The sequence below is a fragment of the Dendropsophus ebraccatus genome, chromosome 13 (genome assembly GCF_027789765.1).
Source record: "Dendropsophus ebraccatus isolate aDenEbr1 chromosome 13, aDenEbr1.pat, whole genome shotgun sequence".
Lineage (NCBI taxonomy): Eukaryota > Metazoa > Chordata > Amphibia > Anura > Hylidae > Dendropsophus > Dendropsophus ebraccatus.
In genome coordinates this window covers 70,572,549-70,599,804 of record NC_091466.1, presented here as the reverse complement: position 1 = coordinate 70,599,804, position 27,256 = coordinate 70,572,549, and the positions used below count along the sequence as shown (strand labels likewise).

Here is a 27,256-nt window from a genome sequence, read left to right as displayed (position 1 = left end):
TACGGCCGTTGTTTTGAGGTTCACTAATATGACTGCAATGCAATGGAACTACGGCCGTTGAATGCACACTACGTATCAAATAATGGCCGTTGTTTATACGGCCCCGTGAAAAATGAACAGGTCAATTATTTCCGGACGGTAATGCTCCAACAACGGCCGTGGATTTCAATGCGGCCACGAACGTAAAACATATCTGCCGAATTAAACTTGCTTTTGATGTAAAAAATTTTCTGAGCGGTTTCTTGGGCTGGGCGCAGTATTTAAAGTAAATGACCTGTTTCATCCCATTTCTAATCATGCTAGGAATCAAAATTAAACAACGGCCGTAGTTTCACGACTAGCCCGTACGGTCGTGAAACTACGGCTGGTGTTTTGGCCTCGAAATAACTGCCGTTGAAAACATCGGCCGTTATTTTACGTAGTGTGAACATAGCCTTAAGCTGTAAACTGTGCAAAATTTTAATCAGGACAATACTTACTATAAGTCTGCTCTATAACCTAATGCAACTTTTTTATGTTTAAAGTATCTTCCATGGAAGCAGGCCTTTATCAGAGAGGTCCAGAAGAGCACCAGACTTCTACGGGAGACAGGTAGAGAATGTATAAAAAGGAGACAGAAAGCAAAGGAGCGAGGACAGCACATGCCTAGAGATGTACTGACACAAATACTCAAGACAGCAGGTACTGGGCGCCAGTGGCCAAATGTTATAACCCTAATATATGTATATCAGGGATGGCTTTTTGGTAGTATAAAGAAAATGGGAGGGGTTTAAAAGGAAAACATAGGGGTAGAGCAAGGAAGACAGAATAGGAATAGAAACAGGACAGCCATCTCTGCAAAGTTCAATCACTGATAAAATAACATTTTGTTTTGAAATTCTTGTGATATTTTTTACAGATTGAGACTTTTTTTTTCCCTGCAGAATTGGAAAAGGGCTGTGATCTTGAGAATTTAGTGGACAACTTTGTCACACTTATCATTGGTGGTTTTTATATAGTTTTTGTATATTGAAATAGCATAAGACATGAGCTGTCTAACATAAGCCATTGCCCTTCCAAAACCCCCCCGTTACATACATGCATGGCCATGGCCTAATAGAGCATATGGAGACATATAGCCTTTACAATACAACCTTATTACTTGTATCATGTAATACTGTAGGTATGTTGTGGGTAAAAAAAGAGGTGGGGGCAAATCAATGTATTTGACACAAAGAGTTTGATGGTGCTAGATAGACAGACAGACAGACAGACAGACAGACAGATAGATAGATAGATAGATAGATAGATAGACTTGTAGATAGTCGTTGAGACTTGTAGTGCCACTCGCTTCCATATTCTAGATAGATAGATGGATAGATAGATAGATAGATAGATAGATAGATAGATAGATAGGAGATAGATAGATAGATAGATAGATAGATATTCTTTAGTATAATCAGCAGCACATCACAAGGACTCAGGGTGCCAGATGTATCCTCCAACCACGAGGTGCATATATATGTAAAGTATTCCACCAGCACTCCAGATTAGGTGAAAAAAACACTTTGATTTATTCAGTGAGTATACAGCACAGCAAGCATAATCAGTCGGCAATGTTTCTGTGGCCTCTCGCTTGAAAATGGTGGCGAGAGGCCATAGAAACGTTGCCGACTGATAATGCTTGCTGTGCTGTATACTCACTGAATAAATCAAAGTGTTTTTTTTTCACCTAATCTGGAGTGCCGGTGGAATACTTTACATAGATAGATAGGAGATAGATAGATAGACAGACAGATAGATAGATAGATAGATAGATAGATAGATAGATAGATAGATAGATAGACAGGAGATAGATAGATAGATAGATAGATAGATAGATAGGAGATAGATAGATAGATAGATAGATAGATAGATAGATAGATAGATAGGAGATAGATAGATAGATAGATAGATAGATAGATAGATAGACAGGAGATAGATAGATAGATAGATAGATAGATAGATAGATAGATAGATAGATAGGAGATAGATAGATAGATAGATAGATAGATAGATAGATAGAAGATAGATAGATAGATAGATAGATAGATAGATAGATAGATAGGAGATAGATAGATAGGAGATAGATAGATAGATAGATAGATAGATAGATAGATAGATAGATAGATAAGAGATAGATAGATAGGAGATAGATAGATAGGAGATAGATAGATAGATAGATAGATAGATAGAAGATAGATAGATAGATAGATAGGAGATAGATAGAGAGATAGATAGATAGATAGGAGATAGATAAATAGGAGATAGATAGATAGATAGATAGATAGATAGATAGGAGATAGATAGAGAGATAGATAGATAGATAGATACATAGTTAGAAGATAGATAGATAGATAGATAGATAGATAGATAGGAGATAGATAGATAGATAGATAGATAGATAGGAGATAGATAAATAGGAGATAGATAGATAGATAGATAGGAGATAGATAGATAGGAGATAGATAGATAGATAGATAGATAGATAGGAGATAGATAGATAGATAGATAGATAGATAGATAGATAGATAGAGAGATAGATAGGAGATAGATAGATAGATAGATAGATAGAGAGATAGATAGGAGATAGATAGATAGATAGATAGATAGATAGATAGATAAATAGCTTTTTATTATTCAGAAGTTTTGTACCCTTGTGTACTAGATGAGTTTAGTTCTTTCAAATGAAGATCTGGACACCATAGCAAGAGGAAAAGATGTTTCTCTTCAGTAATAAATTGCCCCAATAGGACATCTCTAAAAAAAAATCCCCCCATTGTGTTAATAAATGTAACTATCTTACAGGAATGGAAACAACGGCCAATCTGCTCTCATTTGCAGTGATGGAGCTTGCACGAAATCGGGAAATCCTTGAAAAGTGAGCCTGAGACTGGTTAAAATATTAGGAGATATTAACCGTCCTTGATATGATTTGATGATATTTCCATACTATTTTACACTTATACGCAGACATGAACAAATAAGAACTTTTCATAATATTATTGACCTACATGAGATATGATGAGTGCTGCTATGTATTACATGATGATATTTTCACATGCAGGGTTCAGGATGAGGTTGATGGAATTATGGGCACCAAAGAAGACATTGGATATAAAGACCTTGAGAAGTTGCAGTATTTATCCCAGGTATGGTCCAACAATAACTTCTCTCTTTACATTCTCCTTCTGAGTAGTGTTGAGCGGACTTGCTGAACTGTTCAGGTTTGGCAAAGTTCTTCGAACCCAACTGCGCATTTGACTCAAGCGGCTGGATGCAGCCCCCATGACTGCCAGGAAAACATGGATACAGCCTATGGCCTATGGCTGTATTCATGTTTTCCAGGACTCCCTAGGACAGTTTGAAGACCACTGTGTTAAAATCTGTATGAGTTTTCTATATTAGTGCTAAGTACTCACAATGGTATACTAAGATATTGACTCTTTTAATATGCAACTAAAAATTTTCTATAAAATAATGATTGTAATTGCATACATTTAGATAATCACAACACTTACAGGTTCTGGAGGAGACTCTGAGACTATACCCACCAGCTCCTGGCACATCACGGACTGTAGAAGATGAAATAGTTATAGATGGAGTGAGGATTCCACCTGGGGTCACCGTCCTGGTAGGCTATATGGCTTCATCTTATCCTGATTACAAAGGGGGATTTTGTTTGTAGTATGTTTGAGGCTGTATAGCAACCAAAACCAGGAGTGGATTAAAAACACAGAAAGGCTCTGCTCACATAATGTTGTAATTGAGTGGATGGCCGTCATTTAATGGCAAATATGTGCTGTTATTTTAAAACAACGGCTGTTATATTGAAATAATGGAAGTTATTTACCGTTATATGGCGGCCATCCACTCAATTTCAACATTGTGTGAACAGATCCTTTCTGGGTTTTCAATCCACTCCTGGTTTTGGTTGCTATGAGGACCTGACATGAGGACCAAATACAGCCTGAAATATACATAGTGTGAACCCAGCCTACAGCCTCAAATATACGTAGTGTGAACCCAGCCTATTAGAGTGCGTACACATGTTCTCCACAAACCATCTAAGCATTATGGGGGCAGCCCCTCCCACTGTGCCCCCTTCTCGCTGTCTATACCTGTAATAGCACAGACAGTGAGCGGGGACTGAGGAGGAAGCGAGCACACTGAACTGACAGATCGGCACTCACTTCCTCCTCTATATGGTGCCACCGTATAATACGCCCTTTAGATTCCAGTAGTCTCTAATAAATCATTATATTTACAGATTAACTCTTACATCATGGGAAGGTTAGAGAAATTTTATCATGACCCCTTGGTCTTCAACCCTGACAGATTTCATCCAGATGAAGCCAGGTATGAAGCTTATTCCTGTACATTTACCTTACGCCATCCACTATCTATGTTTCTCTCCGTATTGTCTCCCTCATATTATAGTGTCCTTCTCATTAGAAAAATGTAACTATGAGATGTGTGTCTTCACAGGCCGCCCTTCTCATACTTCCCATTTTCATTGGGACCCCGCTCCTGTATTGGGAAAGGTTTTGCACAGGTAGGAAAATCGCTGCGACACCGAACAGTCAGATCAACATCTGTATGAGAATTTTTATGTATTGTACATCAGGACTCAAACCTAAAACTTTATTTGTCTTTTTGATACTACTAGACCTTATATCTTCTCTTCTAGATGATGTCCAAAGTGATTATTGCTAAACTCGTTCACAATTTTCATGTTCAGCTAGTAGAAGGACAGACAGAGATGGGTTAATCTGCAGACTGAGATGTCGCACACTCAAAGTAAGAGCAAGGACGGGAGCTGATGAGAGACACAGTAAGCTGCAGCATTACCATTGTGGTTGTAAAATTTTGGCAAAATTTGTTAATATACAGGGAATACAAATCACATAAGTAGCAGGTACAGATAAGCTATGTACAATTGAGCCTGATCCCTACAGTATTAGGCCATGTTCACACAATGTAAGTTAAGTATTAATCACAGCCGTTGTTGCTGATTTGCAACACGGCCGTGATTAATACTTAACTTACAATGTGCTGCAGCTAAAGGGAATCCCGGCCAGGGTGTATACACGTCAGTTTTTTGTGGCCACTACTCATTGAATAGTGGCCGCAGAAAACCCGTCAGTTCACACAATGGAGCGTGCGGCTCCGTCCGTACACTCCATTGTGTGCAGCTGTGATTTCAGATGCGAGTGCACACAGGTGCGCCCGCATCCAAGTTCAGAAAAAATCTTCTCAAACACTGGCCATTCTGTGACCCGGCGGGGTCACTGAACGACAGGTGTTTTACAGAATGTGAAAATGGCCTTATGGCTACTGATAAATTATGAACTCATTTTCACAAGTTACCACCTATGTCTTAGGTTGGTGGGGGTCTTAGTGGTCATATTTCCCAGTGATCTCACAGTGACCACCTATTTAGTGGCTAAGTGATCATTTATAACTGGAATACCCCTTTAAATCTGTGATCGCTAATTTGATTTTTCTCTCTTCTTATTTAGACCTGACCTGCAATACCAGACACAGCCTATGGACAAAAGTGGCGCTGTTTATGGATCTAAAACAAACTTTTTTTTTCTAATCTGAATCCTTTAAGTAAAACAAAACTCTCATTTGGATACAGTCAGAATTTTTGCCTGTCTTAAAGCATATCTAAGATTAATATGGATGTGGACTTCTGGTGTATCTTCAACCAAATGTGGTGCTTTATGAATGGGGCTTCTTATTGCAGCGTGTGACCAGCTTTATCCCTGGCGCCTTTACTTAAATTATATAATATAAATCTGAAAGGCCTACAGATCCTATAGAACAACACACAGGACCAACAAAACTAGTCTGCATGTTCTTTCTGATTTCCATGACTATACATATTTCTTTTTCATTATAATGTTTGTTTTAATTTTAGATTATTCACTTTACTTTGTATGATTTAAGATGTTTTTTTTCTTATCTTAGAAAGGCCTTTCCTGTTTGAACCATTCAGTAATATTTAATGTAATTTCAAAAGCTTCATCTAATGAATTACTCTACGTATTCCTCATTGATGTCTATACTCTTGAAAGCTGGACTTAAAGGAGTTATCCAGGAATAGAAAAACATGGCCGCTTTGTTTCAGAAACAGCACCTCTCCTGTCCTTAGTTTGGATGGAGGTTTTGCAGCTCGGTCCCATTAAAGTGAATGGAGCTGAATTGCAATACCTCACACAGCCTTTCTAATTCTAGATAATCCCTTTGAGGGTGCGTGCACACGTACAGGATCTGCAGCAGATTTGAAGCTGCAGATTTTATGCTGCGTTCAGTCATTAAAAGGAAACATGTCACCCTGGGCAGCCCCCTGAACCCACTCCCCCCCTGGACAGGGCCCCACATACAGACCAGCTCCTGCGTGTCCTGATCCCAGTGCTGGTCCTGCCGCGGGGATCTGGCCGTCGGCTCAGCTGTGCGCACAATATGCAAATGAGCCTAAATTAGTTTGAGGGCCAAGGGAAATCACTGCTCCAGGGGATGAGGGGGGTAAGTGAGCACGGAGAGGAGAAAAAGCAGCACAGCACAACATCCTGCAATCTTATCTCACCAAGCTCCCAGATAAGCAGTGAACTTTCTGACCCGTGAATCCAGCATTTAGTGTGCCCAGACAGTCTCCAAACTGCAGGGCTTCTTCTCTGCCCTCCCTGCTCAATCATCCCCCTTGGCCCCTCCCCTCTCCAAAGGTTATAATGGAATCCGCAAAACTGTCTATATATTGCTTCTTTGTAATGAAGACAATTTTGCCTGAGCAGATAAGGAGGGGGGGGGGGGGGGGGGGGGGAACACAGCTTTCTAAGTACAGAAGGAAGCTTTTTTTTGTTCCTAATAAGGCCTATTACAGAGTTTCTTAAAATCACAACTTACAGGTTCAACTCAGGACAAAATTGTTACTCATCTCACAGCAAAAAAGAGCAATAAAGATTGACACTTGGAGGTTTTCATACCACTATGTCACGGAATATCCTTGCATGGAGGATTTACAGTATGTATGCACCCAATATGGATTTTTTTATAAAAAGAAAATTATGTTGCTCCTCCGGACGCCACATCAATGATGATTTTTTCCCTAGACGTAATAGATTCTGAGAAATTATCCATATTGGGGATACTGGTTTTATTCTTCAGGGTATAAACTCACACACCGTATACGCAGCAAATACGCAGCAGATGTGAAGGTGAAGATTTGATGCTGTGTTCAGTTATTTAGATCTAATCTGCTGCGTATTTGCTGCGTATCGCAGTAGTAAATACGCTGCATATACGGCGTGTGGGTTTATACCCTTAAACTACAGACAATATGAATAGAGTACCTGTTCAGAAAACAATATGGAAATCATACAAAAGTATAGGGTACCCATATACCAAAGACTGCACTTATGCCACTCAAATATATGGCAGCACACAGTACATAAACACAATTTGAACACAATTTGAATGGGTGGGTTACAGTACCAGGACAGGTTATCACGCTTGGGGTTATTTACGCTAGAAAAAAGACGTCTTAGGGGCGATCTGATCACAAAGTACAAATATATGAATGGACAGTACAGAGATTTTTGTAGTGGTCTTTTTACTCCTAGGTCTGTAACAATGACAAGGGGGCATCCTCTACGTCTAGAGGAAAGAAGATTTCATCATCAGCATCGACGCAGGTTCTTTACTGTACGAGCGGTAAGACTGTGGAACTCTCTGCCACATGATGTTGTCATGGCTGATTCATTAAATAAGTTCAAGGGAGGCCTGGATGATTTTCTTGAAAAATATAATATTACAAGTTATGGGCATTAGATTTCTGGTGATGCGTTGATCCGGGGATTGTTCTGGTTGCCATTGCAGTCGGGGGAGGGGGGGGGGGAGTTTCTCCCTGTGGTGGGGCGTTTGTCTTCTGCCCCATAGGGGTTTTTCGCCTTCCTGGATCAACACAGTAGGATTTTCCTAGGTTGAACCTGATGGACTCTTGTCTTCTTTCAACCTTATTTACTATGTTACTATGTTACTATACGTCCTCATATAGTTGTCTGCTTGAAGCTCTGAACAGGTCAATATTAATTTCATTAGAATTTCTAGATTTTCTACTTTTATGTAATATGTAATATTGGGTTATTACATAGTGATACCTTCTATTTCTTACATATTGTTCACTTGTATATGTTTTAGTAATTCTCCATTTCAAAACGTTAAACCAATAAAGACGTAACCAGAATTGCATCGTTGCAGTCTAGATCTCATATCCCTATAGGGTTCCTGCCTCATTCTATCTAGGAACAATCAGTCCAGTATCTACATTGTATCCCTGAGCGCTTTCCTCTATGTGGAGGGCCCCTGCCCAAGAATGTGAGTAGCACTTCCTTGTCCTTCAGGGGGAGGGACGGCCGGACTCACTGTGCAGCCGCCACTTTATAGCCCGGTACAGTAAATGCTACAGGCAGCTTCCATCCTGTGCTTATACAAGAAGAAGACATGGGGGTGTGGAGCTTTATTACTGGGGCTGCTCTTCTGCTCCTGATCCTGGTCGCCATCTGTTTCCTTCTGTACTGTGGATATATCTACTACACCCACGTGAAGTATGATCACATCCCTGGACCCCCCCGAGACAGGTAAGAAGCTAGGAGGAGATACGTAGAGAAGTAGTAATATTATACTGCCACACTAATATAGTAAGAGCTTACAATGACACTAGGCCCTAGGATTGGGATGGGGGCATAAGCCTTGTTAGTAGATGTGCACATCTCTACCTATCTTACACAGTACTAGTATCTACACTCTCTGCTCCATATGCCCTTCCATTCCCCTAATATATACCACGTTGACAAAGGTTTATCTGGACCGAAATGTTTAATTTTACGGATATCATCGGGAACCACCTAAAATTCACTAACATTGGGTGAATGTAGCACTCAAGTGCTATAGTACATCATCCATCAATGATGGAGGGGGGTTAATAGACTAAAAAATAATAAATATTATAATTAAGCAAATGATTGTATATCAGGCTCCATTTACACACATAGATTATCTGACAGATTATCTGCCAAAGATTTGAAGCCAAAGCCAGAAACAGACTATAAACAAAGATCAGGTCATAAAGGAAAGCCTGAGATTTCTCCTCTTTTCAAATCCATTCCTGGTTTTGGCTTCAGATCTTTGGCAGATAATCTTTCTGTGTAAATGGACCCTCACAATATGTTACATGTAGCGTGCCGTGGTCCCTTAGTGCCACAATTGGCCACTTATTGGGTGTTCGGAGCCTCTGCACCTATGTTGCTGATATACCTGTTGGGGCTATAGAGGTTCTTGTGTTGCTCTGTGCCGACAGTCACCTGTTGTAGCCAGCCATAGAAGTGGACGGGTGTTGCACAGTACTACTGCTGTAGTAGGAGCACGCATCCCATTGATCAGCACCTGTTTCTCCCAGCATTTCAAACACGAGTAGGCCTCCACTTTAGTGATCCTTACCCATATTCTCTATCGGTCATCAGGCTTAATAAAAGGGAAGCAGATGGCGGAATTTCTTCCCATGCTTATAGCACAACCTCTTAAGAGGAGCAGCATTATGTTCACTATAACCATTGCTATCTACAGTCCGCAGTAATACAAGAAGTCTCCTAGTGTCTTATTATCTATTTCTAGTGCACCTGGGAGCATTTGAGTTTTTGCCAGGTCCCTATCCTCATCCTGTTGAGTCACTTCTCCACCCTCCTTTTATGAAAAGTACTTTGGTGTATCGCATGTCAACAGATTTCATAAAACAGGTCAAATAAGTTTCTCCCAATCTTTTTGCACCTAAACGATAAAACTTGTCTTCCTAGTTATAGTGGCTATAACCAAGAAGAGCGATGATCTGTGTAATCATGCTGATCATTGTCGTTTAAACCTGACTAAAAATCATTGGTGACCATCGTGCATTGCTATGTGTTGTGGTGTGCGGCTGACGACTGATGAATACTTACCTGCCGCCTTTCCCTGTTCACCACTGATGCTTCTGGCCTGGACAGAAGGCCAATCACTGGTCCTGTCCCAGCCAGTGATTGACTGAGCAGCTTGTCATTAAAGAGACGAGGCCAGAAGCATCAGTGGTGAGCGGGGAGAGGCTGCAGGACACTGGGGGAGAATAGGTAAGTATAACCTTTATATAACTATATACAGCATATATCTATATATAAATACACAGCCCTTGCTGCATGAATATCGAGTTAAGTCGAGATCTAGCAGATCGGCGCTAACTTACTAGGAAATGTTGGGCCGTGTAATCCTTCTTTCCATGTATATATAGTATATTAATGGCTGGGTTTCAATGCATATTGGACTCCATTGTCACAAAAAGCTAAATTGCCACATGTCATTTACAGCTGTAATCGTACTTGGATTGATGCCTAGTAACAGCACAAGGGAATAAATAATAATAATTTTGTACAATGCTGATTTTGCAGTTTTCTCTTTGGACATTCATCCACATTAATAAATCTGACGAAGCAGAATATTTTGACTTATGACACCTTCCTGGAATGGTAAGTTTGACCAATTACAGGTCATAATTCACACCTTTATTCACCTCAGGTCCTAGAGGTCAGACCCCACTTATCATAATACAGTAATATGGGGAAACCCGGTAATATTAAAACAAGACAACACAAATCATGGATGGAGGACAAGTATGAGATTGTGGGGGGTCCGACTTCTGTGCCCCCAGGGGATCTCTAGATTGGTGCCCCCCCCCCCCCCCCCCCCGCAATCTCATACTTGTCCAATATCCTGTGGATAGGGGACATGTAAGAGTGAATCGGCAAGTCAGTGTCTGATTCTGTTTGATAAAAAGTCCAGGGTAGACTGGATTCAAAGAGGCCTATCGGAATGGGACCAAAGATAATGTTTCTCCTTGAGATGAGCATCCTAAAGATGTATGGAGACTTATAGGGTTACTCCTGCTCCACTGGGAATTCTAGGAAGAAGAAAACGCAAAGCAGATTTTTGATGCCACCTTTTGGGGATAGCTTTTCCTTTAGATCAGTGTCTGACTTTGATAAGAAGTCTTAGGGCATGGCGGGGAATGTAAGATGAAAGGTCTCTCTGCTGCCAGATAGCACCTATTGTTTACTGGCTGAAACAGCTGTTTATAAGACTCTCTTTCTAGAGAGTTGTCTGGCTTGGCCTTGGAGATGATTTGTTAGTGTAAACTGCACCCTAGTAGTCAGAGTAATTTGGCTAACAAAGTGTGGCTCCTGCTCTGTCAGACCAGGCCGGTCTCCCTGTCCGTTAGAATGGCCAACATGTAATGCTACAGAGAATTGCCAGAAGCAACTTCACCCAACTTGGAACTTTAGCAATAAGCTGATTTCTTCATCCTACAAGGATTTCTTGAATCTAAAGACTGCTGCCAACATTAGGTAATTCACTAGAATACATAGGAGATCCTGCTGTGTCATAACAGCATTTCTTTTCTAGGGCTGAAAGGTATGGTCCTCTCATACGGATCAATGGATTACACAGGGTAGTGGTCCTTGTTCTCAGCTCAGAAGGAGTTAAGGCAAGTAACCAAACTGGTCAGTTTGTCTTCTGTTCATATATCCTCCTGATTGTCTTCTGTTCCTGTATCCTCCTGATTGTCTTCTGTTCCTATATCCTCCTGATTGTCTTCTGTTCCTGTATCCTCCTGATTGTCTTCTGTTCCTGTATCCTCCTGATTGTCTTCTGTTCCTGTATCCTCCTCATCCTCCTGATTGTCTTCTGTTCCTATATCCTCCTGATTGTCTTCTGTTCCTGTATCCTCCTCATCCTCCTGATTGTCTTCTGTTCCTGTGTCCTCCTAATCCTCCTGATTGTCTTCTGTTCCTGTATCCTCCTGATCTATAATATCAAATGACTGCATAGATTATATATATATATATATATATATATATATATATATGCACCATATCTACTCCTCTGTAATATATCTAGTCGTTCATATACTAATGTAGCTCCTCCACTATACAATTTGGGTTATTTTTCCCTATATAGATACCAGGGCTGTATACTAATAAAAGTAAATAATCACACAGCAGAGATCAATACTTGCCATTTCATCTTGTATAGTTTCATCATGTTTCTTTTTTTTTTTACAGGAAATATTGATGTCACCAAAATATACCAAAGATCCCTTCTATAAACGTATTGAAATCATGTTTGGAGCGAGGTAACTACATTGCATCCATTTTGTTGATCACTTTGATAGCCGTTATTTAAAACTATCCTACTGTTCTGTGTGTCCAGCTCTAATGTAGACTTCACAGACTTATATTTTCATAGTTCTCTTCCTTTCGGAGAAGAAGTAACCTGCATACTTTTTTACCATGTTGCATTGCCTGAAAAAAAAACTCCAAACACCAAATGGGTCTCTTCCATTACAAAAAGTACATCCCTGCCATAGGCACAGACTACAAACCCAGAGTAGTCTGATCCTAAAGTCACACTCTCTTCGGTCTGCCCCCTACTTCTTGTCACCATCTATTCAGTATGCCCGAGGGCTATACAGGGTTTGTTTGTAGTCTAAAACAATCTTAACAACCATAAATCTGCCATGGTAAATGTGCTTGTACAGTCTCCCTCAGGAAGGCTGCTACTAGTCATTTTTTGATAACCATTGTGGCAAAGCTGTTTCTATCCCTGGTGGCCCAGTGGCATACAATCTGGTCCTTAGTGAGTGGGAATGTCAATAGCAATGTCTACATGTGTATATGTGCATACGTGTCTACATAAGTGTGTGTGTGTATTTAGTGTTTTACATGTTTTTATTGTTTTTGTCCTCTTTGTAGATTCATGGGGAAGGGCTTACTGACGGATCTAGATTATGAGCACTGGCACAAACAGAGGAGGATTATGGATCCAGCATTCAGCAGAACGTAAGGACCCATGGCTAATACAGTCATATCATACACACCCTTTCAAAAAGTTTTCCCAAGAAGTCTACCTCCGCGGAAAGAAGCAAGATGTGTTTTGCAGGAGTTTTTCATTTGCCATGATAAGCTGTCAATGTCTGATGGGTGAAGCTTAGAATCCTTTATAATCAGCTGTTCGCCATATCCATTGCCGCATAGAGCCATGAGCAGACAGCTCCATGTGTTGTGTAGTGGCCATGGTGGGGTACTGCATCTCCTACTAATTTGCTATTGCGCTGGCAAAACCCAATCGACAGGGAAGCCAGGTGTCAGAATTCAGAATTGCTTTTTTTCTTTCCAGCTACCTGATAGGATTAATGGGAACCTTCAATGAAAAAGCAGAAGATCTGGTAGACACACTAGGGGACAAGGCAGATGGAAAATGTCAGGTTGGGATGCACGATATGCTGAGCAGAGTCACGCTGGATGTAATAGCCAAGGTAACTATGGACAATCATAATACAATGGTTCCTACCAAAAGTGCTCCAAGGAATGATATGGCCACGGGTGCCAAGGCTTATTGATGTTTGGGGGGAGAGAAGGCTCGCCTGTCTGGTCCAATTTCTAAAACTTTCCTTTTCCAGGTTGCCTTTGGGATGGAGCTGAATTCCCTTCATGATGATCAGACGCCATTTCCCAGAGCCATCTCCACTGTTATGAGAGGAATGGTGGAGATACGGAATCCTTTTGCACAGGTATATATTTCCCTGCTTTACTGAGGGCATTGCTGACCTTGGGCCTCCCCCAATACCCACATAACAACACTGCACAGATGTCGGATAAAATGGCCACAGCAGCCGTTTATGAATACAACATAAAACATACAATAATATCATAGAATTTTTTTTTTTACCATAACCAAGTGGGTGCACCTCTAAGCCTAAAAAAGATCCTACAGTTGTCCCAATCCATCACTGCACACACCCTGTTACCTGCAGCTCACAAGCACCAAGCAGTAAGTAGTAGTCAGCTTTTGCCTCACCTCGCTTCTTTACCAATTTCCTGTAAACCTATAACTTAGTGATAGTGTCTGCACTGCCAGTCCCCAAAACATTTGTCACCATTGAACCATTTATTGCAACCCAACTTTGAGGACTCTCCACTGCCACAGCTGCTGTGATAACCAGAAAGAATGGATGGGAAATTCCAGCAGCTGCCCAAGTACCCCCCCCCCCAGTGCACCACTTAAACACCCCCCACACACCTATCACACCCTTACCCCACTAATGAATCTTCCCCTGACCCCTAACACTAACCCTCATAACCACCCAAAACCTTAACCCCTCAAACCCAGTTATGCACCAAAATTTTGCAGCAAATTTCTTGAGACTCTGATACACTTTTATAAGGGTTTCCAGTAGCAAAACAGACATATCCTGTTCGTGACGCCACACGGATTGGTGCTGCAGCCTTGGGCACTGATTGCAGGTGTTGTGTGCAACTGGTGGGCTCTGGTGTTTTGGAGGCAACTTATCACAAAGGTAGTACCCACCGCCTGACACACAGGCACCGGACCTTGATAAAACTGGTATGAGGTGCAAATGCAGGTACAGTGCAGGAGATGACCAGAACTTAAACAGGAGTTAAGCTTTACTTAAGATAACTTCAGTACAATACACAGTATAACAGTAAACTGTGCAAGAAAAATAATACTTAAGACAAAACCCTTTAGGTAGACTTGAGAGAGAGAGTAGGAAAAGAGAAGACTTGTGTGCAAGGGCAGTATGGGGGGGGGGGGCAGATAGGAGAACTTCTCGTACTTACGTATATATATAGGTATATCTGACCGCCTTCTACCTACACAAGTTCGGAGATCGTCATGTGAGGTAGCACAAGTCTTAGGTATCTGTCTCTTGGTCGAGCTCCCACTGAAGATTTCCCCAGGTGGACGAGCGCGGGTCAGTAAGGTGCCTCAGCTTCTAGCATCTTTGCCTTACTGGGGATTAGTCCCTCTGGCTCTCCTTTTGGGGCGACTATCCTGACTGAAGAATCCTCAGCTTAGACAAGTGATGGTCCTAGTCTTCCGGTTACCCCACCTCTGAATCTTAGCACTGCATAGTGGCGGTTAGTCCAGCCTAAACTGAGCACTCCTCTCCCTTCTCTGGCTAGTTCACAACTTAACTAACTATAGGAACTACAGGTCAGAGAGTGTAAGAGGGGTAGAGTGGAGGCACCTGTGATTGGTCAAATATAGCTAAGCCTTGTGGGACTGCGACTGTGCACATGGGAAAGTGAGACACCAAGTGGCTGGAGTGGAAATCACAGCTGACCCCCCCCCCCCCCATCTATAATAGCCATTGCTATGTTAAATGTGTACAAAGTATCTGTGTATGGGCACATCACAGCTCTCCCTCCCTGCTCCTAATGCCAGAGAGAGGGGGAGAGAGGGAGTGCATGGAGTTCAGCACCCTTTAAAGCTATATTATATAGCAGCAGGAACAATTGTGTGTGCAGTCCTGGCACAGATCTGATATCCCATCCTAATTCTTCCCACAGTACACTCCAGGGAAGCAGGACTTTATCAGAGACGTCAGGAAGAATATCAAACTCCTAAGGAAAACTGGCCAAGAATGCATCGAGAGAAGGATGAAGGCCATTCAGGATGGGGAAGACATTCCTGTGGATATCCTCACACAGATTCTAAAAGGGGCAGGTTTGTATTTAAAATATAAAGATGATTATGCATAAAACAATGTTGGTTGTTTTTGTTGTTTTTTTTCTTTTTGCTTCTGGGTTTAGGCCATGTGCACACTTCATAAGAAACCGGCCCTTCCGTGACCCGGCCGTGTCACGGAACGGCCGGTCTCTGAAAAGACCATCCCGGCCGTTCCTCAGTACCGTCTGGATGATCTTTTCGGCCGCAGGGTTCTGATACAGGCGCATCCGTGCACACCCGCATCAGATCTTTCCACTGCATGCTATGGAGCAAGCGGCCGGAGCCGCTCGCTCTATAGTATGCCCTGACAGGGTTTTCTGCGGCTGCTATTCAGTGAATAGCGGCCGCAGAAAACTGACATGTCTGACAGGAAACATACGTTGTGTGAACATAGCCTTAAACAGGATGTGTGGCCTCTTTAAAAAAAAAAAAGAAAAAACCTTGCTCCATAGATTTAGATGCTTTGTATTTGTTTTTTTCTTGGCTCTCCTGTTCCCAATTTAGTGAACAGACCAATGTAATATTCTAGGTCCGTAGCCATTCACGATTCACTTATTCTGTTGTCTCTTCTTCTCCTTCCATTTGTTTTTTTAGAGTTGGAAGATGGCTGCAATCTGGAGAATTTAATCGATAACTTTGTCACCTTCTTTATTGCGGGTGAGTAAATCTCAGTGATAATCTATGGGCTTTATTTTTGTTGTGTCTCTTTTTATTGAGGTTTATAAATCACGCCTGGGTGACTATTGGTTTCAGGACAAGAAACGACGGCCAACCAGCTTTCTTTTGCTGTGATGGAATTGGCGCGATACCCCGAGATCCTGACGAGGTAAAACAGCTTCATGCAGCAATGTAACAGCAATTCTACTACAGCTCTGATAATATTCCTGCTTCCTCAGGGTCCAGACTGAAGTGGATGAAGTTATCGGCTCCAAAAGAGACATCGACTATGAAGATCTTGGAAAGCTGCAATATCTGTCCCAGGTACTGATGGCAGTAATAGAATTTATGTAGGAATACACACATGACACAGTGCAGCCCTTACTAACCCTTAGCAGAAAGTTGGGCCCCATCCTGGTTAGAGGCTTTGGAACAAAGTAGACCCAGGCGGGCTTGTGAGCAACCATGGCTCTCGGCCCCTTTTGGTTTGCCTGAATGACCAAAAATAGTTCTATGGATTTTGTCCAGCAATAAACTTGTCTTGCGCTCTCACTAACAAGAATGAGGACTGCGTTTACATGTTAGGCTAGGTTCACACTGCATTTTCAGCATCTGTTTAACTGATCCGTTTTTTGCAAAAAATAAATTGCAAAAAACGGATGCATTTGTGTGCATCCGTTTTTGATCCGTTTTTCCATTCACTTCCATTAAAAAAAATAACGGATCAAAACGGATGCGTTTTTTTTTAACGCACAATAAAGTACTGTTGACACTACTTTTTTGACCGTTAAAAAACGGATCCGTTAAACGGATTGCAAAAACGCATTGTGAACCCACCCTTACTATGACTGCAGTTTACTACTTGTGTTCTAGTAGACCTTGCCGAGGGCCAAGACCGCCTCCCCCATTTGTTCTCACCAAAGTTATAGTATATTTTCCCTACATCTCAAAATAATGAATTTATTTTAACATTTTTTTTTTAAATTAATTTAAAAAAAATTATAGGAAGTCCCATCCAAATGAAAAACAGCAGGGGAGAGCGGGAAAATAATAAGCAAGTAAACAAATGGATGATGCCCTCAGCTCTATCTTTTAAAAAATTTAAAAAACCATAAAAATATATGAAAAAATGAATTAAATAGGAGGCGTTTTCTTTCTTCTTTTTTTTTTTTTTTGGGGGGGGAGGGGGAGGTAGGGATACAAAGGTATTGCAAATGTGATTGTAGAGAAGATTCAATTTAAATCAAGAAATTTAAATATAAAAAATAAACAAGTAAACTCACCTGTCGCCATGCCTTCATTGCACTGAAAGTCACTGGATGTCATCCTAGCTGCAACCTCACGGCCTGGCTAAGGGATTGAGAGTTACCGATTGGACTGATTAATATTTTCCACTCCCCACCCCCGTCTCTCTTCTGTTTTTCAGTTTGGTTGGAGAATATCAAAGAATAATGATATTTTGTGGCTTTTGTTTTTTACCAGGTCTTAAAGGAAACCTTGAGATTATACCCAACAGCCCCTGGTACATCAAGAATCGCAGATGAGGAATTAATTATTGAAGGAGTGAAGATACCACCTAGAACGACTCTCGGGGTGGGTGATAGACTATATGGATACACATTATCCCAGCAGGCCTGGTATTAATCTAGAATGGGGGCATTAAACCCAGGTCCCTGAGCTGTTGTAAAACTACAACAGCTTTAGCCTAGGCTGTCCAGGCATGATGGCAATTGTAGTTTTGTAACAGCTGTGGGCCTGGGTTTGACACCGGTGGTCTAGAACATTAAACATTTCTCTAATGTTTTATACAATCTAATAAATAACATTGGACTTTTTTACTATACTATGAATAGACTTCATAGACATCATACAATCCATTAGGAATTCTTAGCTTTCTGGTGATTTCTTCTCTTTGTAGTTTAATACTTACATCATGGGTCGAATGGAAAAATTTTATCAAGATCCCTTGATCTTCAACCCAGATAGGTTTCATCCTGATGCTCCCAAGTAAGTACGGTGCCCCTAGTGGAATATAATGTTATCGCCCAGTACATTATACAGTGACTATATATCAGTGTTTCTTACAGGCCTGGCTATGCTTACTTTCCATTTTCTCTTGGACCACGATCATGTATTGGGCAAGTATTTGCTCAGGTAAGTTCAAATTAAGAACTGAATAAACATTTTCATAACAAACTAATATTTCTTAGTAGCATCATTGTTAAAGAAGCAGTCCAATATTTTTTTTTTGCCCATATAACATACACTCAATATTACTGGTCCTACAGTGCCATCTGTTTCATTTCAGCACAGTTGCATCTATACATTCTGTTACTGTAGTTACGTCATGTGACCAGCAGTCAGACCAATAGAAAAATAAACAGGTTTATGTGTCACAGGAAGTTGTGTTTCTTGGGTCATCTGGCTTCCTGTGAACTACAGGATGACATCATCATCTATCAGATCCCTCCTGGTAGCTCAAAGTGCCCTCTCCACCCAGTTCTATGGGATCAGGATATATAGTTTATCTGTGATGTATAATATATATATATATGCCCTATATAACATCTATGTTCTCTCCATAAAGATGGAGGCCAAGGTGGTCATGGCCAAGCTTCTGCAGAGATTTGAGTTCGAGCTGGTGGAAGGACAAAGCTTTGAGATCTTGGATACCGGGACTCTGCGTCCTAAGGACGGTGTCATCTGCAGACTGAGACCTCGAGGAGAACAAAAATCCAGAAAACAATAATCTAATAAACACCATCCTATAGAAACAGTTTTAAAGAAACCTGTGGATTTTGTAAAGTGATAACTACAAACTATAGATATATAACGTGTGATCCTCGGCTTTTTGCAAGTATTATTGCACATCTCCAATGCTTTACAATGGTTCTTCCCATAATTAAAGGGAATGTGTCTTATTGTATAAATAATGTTTTTATCTTAAACATATTTTTAAAGAATTTTTGGTGGCATTGTCCATTTTTCATTTTTCTTTCTATATTATAAAATAATCCAGAAATCTTGCAGTTTTCATTCTCACCACTGGGGTTAAAACTAGGCAGAGATTCCCTGTTGGGTCTATGGTGATAAGAAGAGGCTGCTGAAAAGTAATCTGTACAGCATTGCAGCATCACCAGTAGATAGATAGCATCAATACAAGACAATAGCAGCTCCCTGTGGAATAACCTTTTCAAAGGTCACAGAGCGTGCTCAATGATGTTTTACATTCATCTCAAAGGGACAATGTCTGTCTATTGTTGTCTATGTCCATGAGTCTTGCTATAAAGCGTGTCACTAAATTGTTAAAAACCGCCCAGGCAATATGGCCGCCCCCATAACAATGTACAAATAGTGAAAGAAATAAAAATTAAAGTCAGAAAATAAACACAGATTAGAGTTAAAGATCTAGTTTTAGTATCTGACTCTAATGGCCAGTTCACACAGAGCAAATCTCTGTGTCATACTGGCAGTCTATGGGAGGCTCACTCGCCTCCTCTCTCCGTGCGGAAGAAAGGACAGGCGAGGAGAGAGGAGGCGCGCGAACCTCCCATAGACTCAGAGGCTGACGGGATTCTGCGGCGCGGAATTCCGCCAGTTTTGCTCCGTGTGAACTGGCCCTAATTGGTAAAAAAAAATTTAGGTGACACATTCCCTTTTAAACCTATCACTTGAGAATCCCTACTGATCATGAGGTGTACAAAATAATTCTACTGTTTTGTTTCTACAGCTCCTATGCAGACCATGTGTCTCAATGGTAACAGACTCACTCTGTGTAGTCTGATCCTGAAGTTATATTGCCTTCCTATCAGTCCTTCCAAATATATGTTACTATTATTAAGGATTATTAAGTGCAAGACTGCAGCACAGCGGGATTATGCTGCACAAAGATGTACTGGGACAAATAAAATAATTGTTTGTGAAGGTGGATATAACTTTTAAAGGGGTCTTCTGGCCTGTAAGTTGTATAAGGGCAGGTGTAGGTTGTGTATCAGGGCTGCTTTTTGGTTCCAGTCTAGCCCTGCCTCTCATACACTGTATGCACAAAAGAGAAGAACCTGCTCTCCTTATATCTTTGAAGCACACCCCCAGAAGTAGCAGCAATATGAAGAACAGTATAGAGCAGTAGTGAACAGTGCAAATCGTCAATTTAGCACTGAGGTGACTCCTGCAGTCTCTGTATCACTCCAGCCACTCTTCCTCCTCCCCTCTCCATAGACCTCTATGGGCAGTGGTAACCAGATCCATCAGCCAGTTGGTAATCATGGAGACTGATTTGCCCTGTTTTCTTGTGAACGGTGAGCTGAGGAGGAGGAGGACAGGAGTCTAAATGGAGAAGCATTTTTCATTAATAATATAGTTATGTATATTATATATATTATATATATATATATAATAATATATAGTTTTGTATATTTTCTTGTGCTATTGAATATATCTAGAAATTATATGGATATTTATTATACTTGAAATAATATGGATACGGACTATACTAGAAATTCACATATTATTATTTAAAGGGAAGCACAATCCTTCAGCAGATTTCCTTGCATTTCGAATTTATATAATCTAATTAAATTAATTGTTTAGTTTCTCATTCAAATCCCCTTTGACTTCAATGGAGCGTATTATTACATTGAAAATATGGCTGGATTTTTACCACAAATTTACGGACGTATTTTACTTTTATTGATTGATTGATTAATTAAAGGGGTAGTGCGGCGTTTAACATTTATTCACTAAATAACACAGAATTACAAAGTGATACAACTTTGTAATGTGTGTTATTTAAGTGAATGGCCCCCTTCCAGTGTTCCCCCCCACCCCCGGAAGTGTGGTGCATTATACTCGGCATTATACCGCATTATTGTTACGCTAAGCCAATCGCGGCTGAGCAGCTGATGACGCAGCAGAGGGGGGCCGGCATGAGGGATGGCTGGAGTGGTCCGGCCGGCCTCCCGAAGATGACGTCGTCGACCCATGATGGCGGCCGAGGTCGACAGCAATTGAGTAGGTATACTGCACCACACTTCTGGGGGTCGGGGGAACACGGGGAAGGGGGCCATTCACTTAAATAACACACATTACAAAGTTGTATAACTTTTTAATTCTGTGTTATTTAGTGAATAAATGTTAAATGCCGCGCTACCCCCGAGTGCCGGCCGCCCTCTTCAGCGTCATCAGATACTCAGCCGCGATTGGCTGAGCACAGTTTGGCTCAGCCAATCGCGGCTGAGCAGCCGATGACGCGGCAGAGGGCGGCCGGCACTCAGGACGGTCGGAGGGATTCGGCCCAGCCGTCCAAAGATGACATCACTGACTGAAGATCGGAGACGAGTCGGCACGTGACAGGTATGTATAGCGCACCACACTTCCGGGTACACGGGTGGGGGTGGGGGGACACGGGGAAGGGGGCCATTCACATACATAACATACATTACAAAGTTATACCACTAATTCCACCTGGATAAAAAGAATTTATCACAATATTCCTGTCTCAACACAGGTTATATCCAGCTTACCTTATAACATCTACACCTCTATAATTTATTTTATACATAAAGAACCATATTGAGGCTAGTTTAACAATCTAAAACCACATACTTTATTATAAAATTACAACATACAAAAAAACAGTTTGCAATAAATAGAAAAGACCAGCAGATGGCAGTATACAAGCGCACAAATAAATATATAAATTTTTAGAATTTTTTATAGTCTCTAGGTTGGTGCAAAATGTACTTCCTTACTCCCTATATGCAGGCTAGTATGTATACTCTCACCGTCGTCCACACTGGGACAAATCGTACCGGCTAACTAACCTCACAATAAATTGCATACATATGCTCCTAAGCACTTACCCATTACTGCCGCTATGTATCTGCCAACCGTGTACCCCTCAACGACGTTTCGCGTTGGTTTGCTTCCTCAGGAGGGTGTGACTTAACCCCCGTCTAATCCCACTATTTATATGATGCCGCTGATGACGTTGGCGCCAAGCGCCGGGCCGTACGGGTATCGCATCACTTCCGCTTCCGGTACTCAGCGCTGGAACGCACATCATCGTGTGACACGCACACGGACATGCGCACTGCGCATCTTGAGACCGCATCGAAAGGATGCCCGTATCTGGTTCCCGACTCTCGGCGCACCACCATTGGAATCAGGTAAATATATTCTCATCTACCTAGACCTGTTACCAACCTTGAATATAGGGCATAATTTATGAACTACAGACAATGATGCAAATATACTAATAAAGTGAATAATGTGAAAATAATAAATAGTTAAAAATAAGTGAAATAAATAATCAGTAATTTGATAACCCATACAACCATTATTAAACCTAATTTATAAGTCACATAAGGCATTACCAATTCCGCTGCAATCATATAGACTAATTGATATGTACCAAATAACCTATTATAAAACCAATACTGTGCTCGTGTAATTAATGTTATATATAAAGTACAATAATAAATATATTTATAAATAAATAGATTAGTGAACAAACTAAGTTGAGTGCATCGTTATAATGTGTATGGTTATGTATATTTTACCCACAAGAAAAAGTGCTAGTGCAATTGCAAAAAATGCAAAATCTACAATACAAAATCCACTGCAATTCATGTAATATTATAAAAAACACCATATTCTCAAATTTGTGTAAATACATATAATGAATCCAATACAAAAACCCCCACCTACGCAACCCCCCTTCCACACCCACCCCTTATTCCCATTCCCACACACACTAAACATAATTACGCCCCCACATTCATACTTACATACAAACATCCATCCACTCTAAAAATCCAATATCAATTATTATGTCTTTATAGTCCTTATTATGATGTTGCAGTCCATGTCCTATATCCATAAATTTCCAATTATTCTTATTAAAATATTCTTTCCTTTCTCGCTCTTAGCTTTGTAAAATTTTCTTTTCTTCAGTTTTATCTATATCTACGGTAGGTTAATTGCATGATGTTTTTTTCTTCTTTTACTTCTTCATCCATGATTCCAATGATGACATGATTCTCGTATGGCAGCAATCAAAGCAATAAATCACTAAAAATTATATACAAAAAAGACAAAGGTTAAAATATCATTTTAAAAACTGATACTACAGGAAAGATACAAAACTTCTCTGTTCGTTTAAGCCCATAGGATGCAGCGTACCAAGAGTTGTTATCCATCTGCATTCTTTCTGGGCAAGAATCCTTTTCATGTTCCCCCCTCTGATGCCACTATTGATCTTCTCTATCCCTCTCACTTTAAATGATTTTGGATCACAATTGTGGTGGGTTTTAAAGTGCCTTGGTATCGTCTTAAGTTGTCCAAAATCTTCCTCATCTTTTGCCGCAATGATCCCCCTTACATGTTCTCTCGTCCTTATCCTTAATTCCCTGGAGGTTAGTCCTACATAAATTTTTCCGCATCCGCATGTGGCATAATAAATCACATATTTTGTACTGCATGATATATAATCACGGATCTGAAAATTTCTCCTCCCGTCTGCCGATCTAAAACTCGCTGCTCTCTCTATGTTGGCACACGCCATGCATCCCCCACATGGTTTAATAATGGTTGTATGGGTTATCAAATTACTGATTATTTATTTCACTTATTTTTAACTATTTATTATTTTCACATTATTCACTTTATTAGTATATTTGCATCATTGTCTGTAGTTCATAAATTATGCCCTATATTCAAGGTTGGTAACAGGTCTAGGTAGATGAGAATATATTTACCTGATTCCAATGGTGGTGCGCCGAGAGTCGGGAACCAGATACGGGCATCCTTTCGATGCGGTCTCAAGATGCGCAGTGCGCATGTCCGTGTGCGTGTCACACGATGATGTGCGTTCCAGCGCTGAGTACCGGAAGCGGAAGTGATGCGATACCCGTACGGCCCGGCGCTTGGCGCCAACGTCATCAGCGGCATCATATAAATAGTGGGATTAGACGGGGGTTAAGTCACACCCTCCTGAGGAAGCAAACCAACGCGAAACGTCGTTGAGGGGTACACGGTTGGCAGATACATAGCGGCAGTAATGGGTAAGTGCTTAGGAGCATATGTATGCAATTTATTGTGAGGTTAGTTAGCCGGTACGATTTGTCCCAGTGTGGACGACGGTGAGAGTATACATACTAGCCTGCATATAGGGAGTAAGGAAGTACATTTTGCACCAACCTAGAGACTATAAAAAATTCTAAAAATTTATATATTTATTTGTGCGCTTGTATACTGCCATCTGCTGGTCTTTTCTATTTATTGCAAACTGTTTTTTTGTATGTTGTAATTTTATAATAAAGTATGTGGTTTTAGATTGTTAAACTAGCCTCAATATGGTTCTTTATGTATAAAATACATTACAAAGTTGTATAACTTTGTAATGTGTGTTATTCTGTGAATAATTCTTTACCGCCGCACTACCCCTTTAAGGTTAGTTAAGGTGCTGTAGATTTGGAAGAATATAGGATGCTTGTCAGCAGAAAAAGTCCCCTGGTCCATCTAGTCCACCTGATTAGTATTTCCCTTCTTATTATCTTAGGATAGATATACAGTGATACCTCGATTTAAGAGTAACTTGGATTAAGAGCATTTTACAAGAAGTTTTTTAAAATTGTAACTTGGATTAAGAGCATTGCTTTGGTTTAAGAACTCCCTGTACTGGGTGGGAGAGGGAGCGGCAGGGTCTGCACAGGGTGCTCTTCAGCTCTGTACTCTGACCCAGCAAGTCTCTCTCACCTTCCAAATCATAGCAGATCCACTTCAGGCTGGGACTTACATCAGGGGACTGGACTGTGGGGGTAATCTCTCCATAGCTGTAACCCCTCTCTCCCCGGACAGAGAGTGCTCTGTGCATGTGCCCACATATGCCCTGCTCATTCCTTTATACTCCCTGCAGTCTGTCAGTCCTTGTGTTTCCCATCCTCTCCATTTCTGCTATGGAGACCATTAACACTTCTGTATAGAGAAGTTCCCGTCACTGTCCTCCTGCACAGCTTTGTAATTCTAACTTGCTTATTGGTTGATGCTGAACACACACCCCTTCCTCATTGCTGTCATGTGACGACACAGACAGCAGCCCTGCTTCTCTATTCTAGCCTGTTGTACTACACTACTGCATTATGGGGATCTGCAGCTCCATCCTGTATCTACAAACTGTATCTACCTATTTTCAGGTTTATGCAGTTACTATACATTATACTCCACATGCTGATTGATATACTGAACAGTAACTTATAATATGGTGAACCCCCGGATGATGTTGTAGCGGTAGGACGGCCAGTCACTTGCTAGATGGAAGTGTGATGCCACTTCTTGAGGGTTTGTCACGTGACGCTGGGTAGGCACATAGGTGTGATGGCACGCCTGCTTTTAAGGAGTAAGGCTGGTTTTACCCTTTTCCCCTTTGGTCGGTGTCCTGTCGGGTTGCTGCAGGGTCCCTTGGGATAGTGTAGTCACAGGTGGCCAGAGCGGTGTAATGACCTTCCCGAATAGTGGTAGGACCTGCCACCCACAGAAAGGGGAGATGTCCCAAGGTTGCAGTGTATATGTAGTGCAGGTGGTAGTTAATAACCACAGACTCCCTATATGACATTGACTTGGTTTACTATTGGCAAATGTGCAACAGGTAATACAGATGAGAGGTACACTTGATAAAGTTCCAATACATAACAAAGAACCACCAGATCTGCCTAATAAGTGCTGAGTAGGATGTAGTAGAGTTGTACTGAGGTAGCGTAGTGGAGAGGAGAGTGCCGTAAGAGCCTCAACCCAAGTAGTAATGTGCTCTGCCAGGAAATTGGAGTGTATAAAGAAATACTAGTAGAAGAAGAAGAAGACACCCTGACCTTTTCTATAGTCTTCACACCACGTTATTCACACTAGCTTTGGCTGAACTGTACTAATGGGTGACACAGGCCTCAGACCATGTTACCTGGGATGAGCAGAGTGCTGAGGGTTTCCTGCTGACACTTGCGCTGCGAGATGGAGTTCCTAGAATTTCCAGTAACTTTGCTCCGCCCCGATCAGTTCCTAGCTCATTGGCTCTTTAGTGGATACTGTCCTGCACTGTAGTTACTCCTAGTCCTCGGCGTGGATTGAGGTGATCTGTTGGCTAGTCCTCTGCTGAAGGGTTTAGCACTGCATCACTCAGCATACAGGTGCTTCAGGAAAGAAGTTTGTAAGAGGGGACTGTCCTGCGTCCTACCCATGCGGGGTACTGACTAAGAACTAAGACTCTTCTGTAGAGGGGACCTGGTAGAGGGCCAGGGCCCAGGTAGAACCACTGTGGAGAGCTTATCTGAACTGTATCCTTTCTCCACCAAAGCTCAGCTAAGACTCCTCCTTCACCCAAGGGACTAATTTCCTAACCAGCATGTAAGGTGCGCTGTGGTTGGGTGGAAAGAGTGCAACAAGAGAGTAGAAAGGGAAGAGGGGATAGGACAGAAGAAAGGAAAGATCCTACTGGTTCACAGAATCTGGTACATACAAATACAATAACCCTTTGAGACACCTAAGCTGTGCAGTTTCTATACTTCAATATATGATACAGTGACACCTAGTGGTCATCTTTTAGTAATATTTTGGCTGCAATAAGACCACAAAAAGTTAACTTTTAACGAAGGGTGTGAACAACAGTAACAGTCCTAGTGGGACACCACATATGGCATATTCAGCTGTTTCTGAATGTTTGTTTCATTTGTTTTACATGTTATTCAGAATAACAAGTCATTATTTTTGGGGTGTGGAACCAATTGTCACTATATCAGTGGAAAAATTTGCTTTGGTTTAAGAGTGGATTTGGATTACAAGCACGGTCCCAGAACGAATTATGCTCGTAATCCAAGGCACCACTTTATGTATATACCAGGCAGGTTTACATTCTGTTATTGTAGATTTACCAACCACATCTGCTGAAAGTTTGTTCTAAGCATCTGCTACTCTT

General features: G+C 41.2%; 1 pseudogene; it reads left to right on the top strand.

The window, feature by feature from the left end:
* Positions 1-19,245, top strand: part of LOC138770591 (uncharacterized) — a 30,355-nt pseudogene extending 11,110 nt beyond the window's left edge.
* The last annotated feature ends 8,011 nt before the right edge of the window (positions 19,246-27,256 follow it).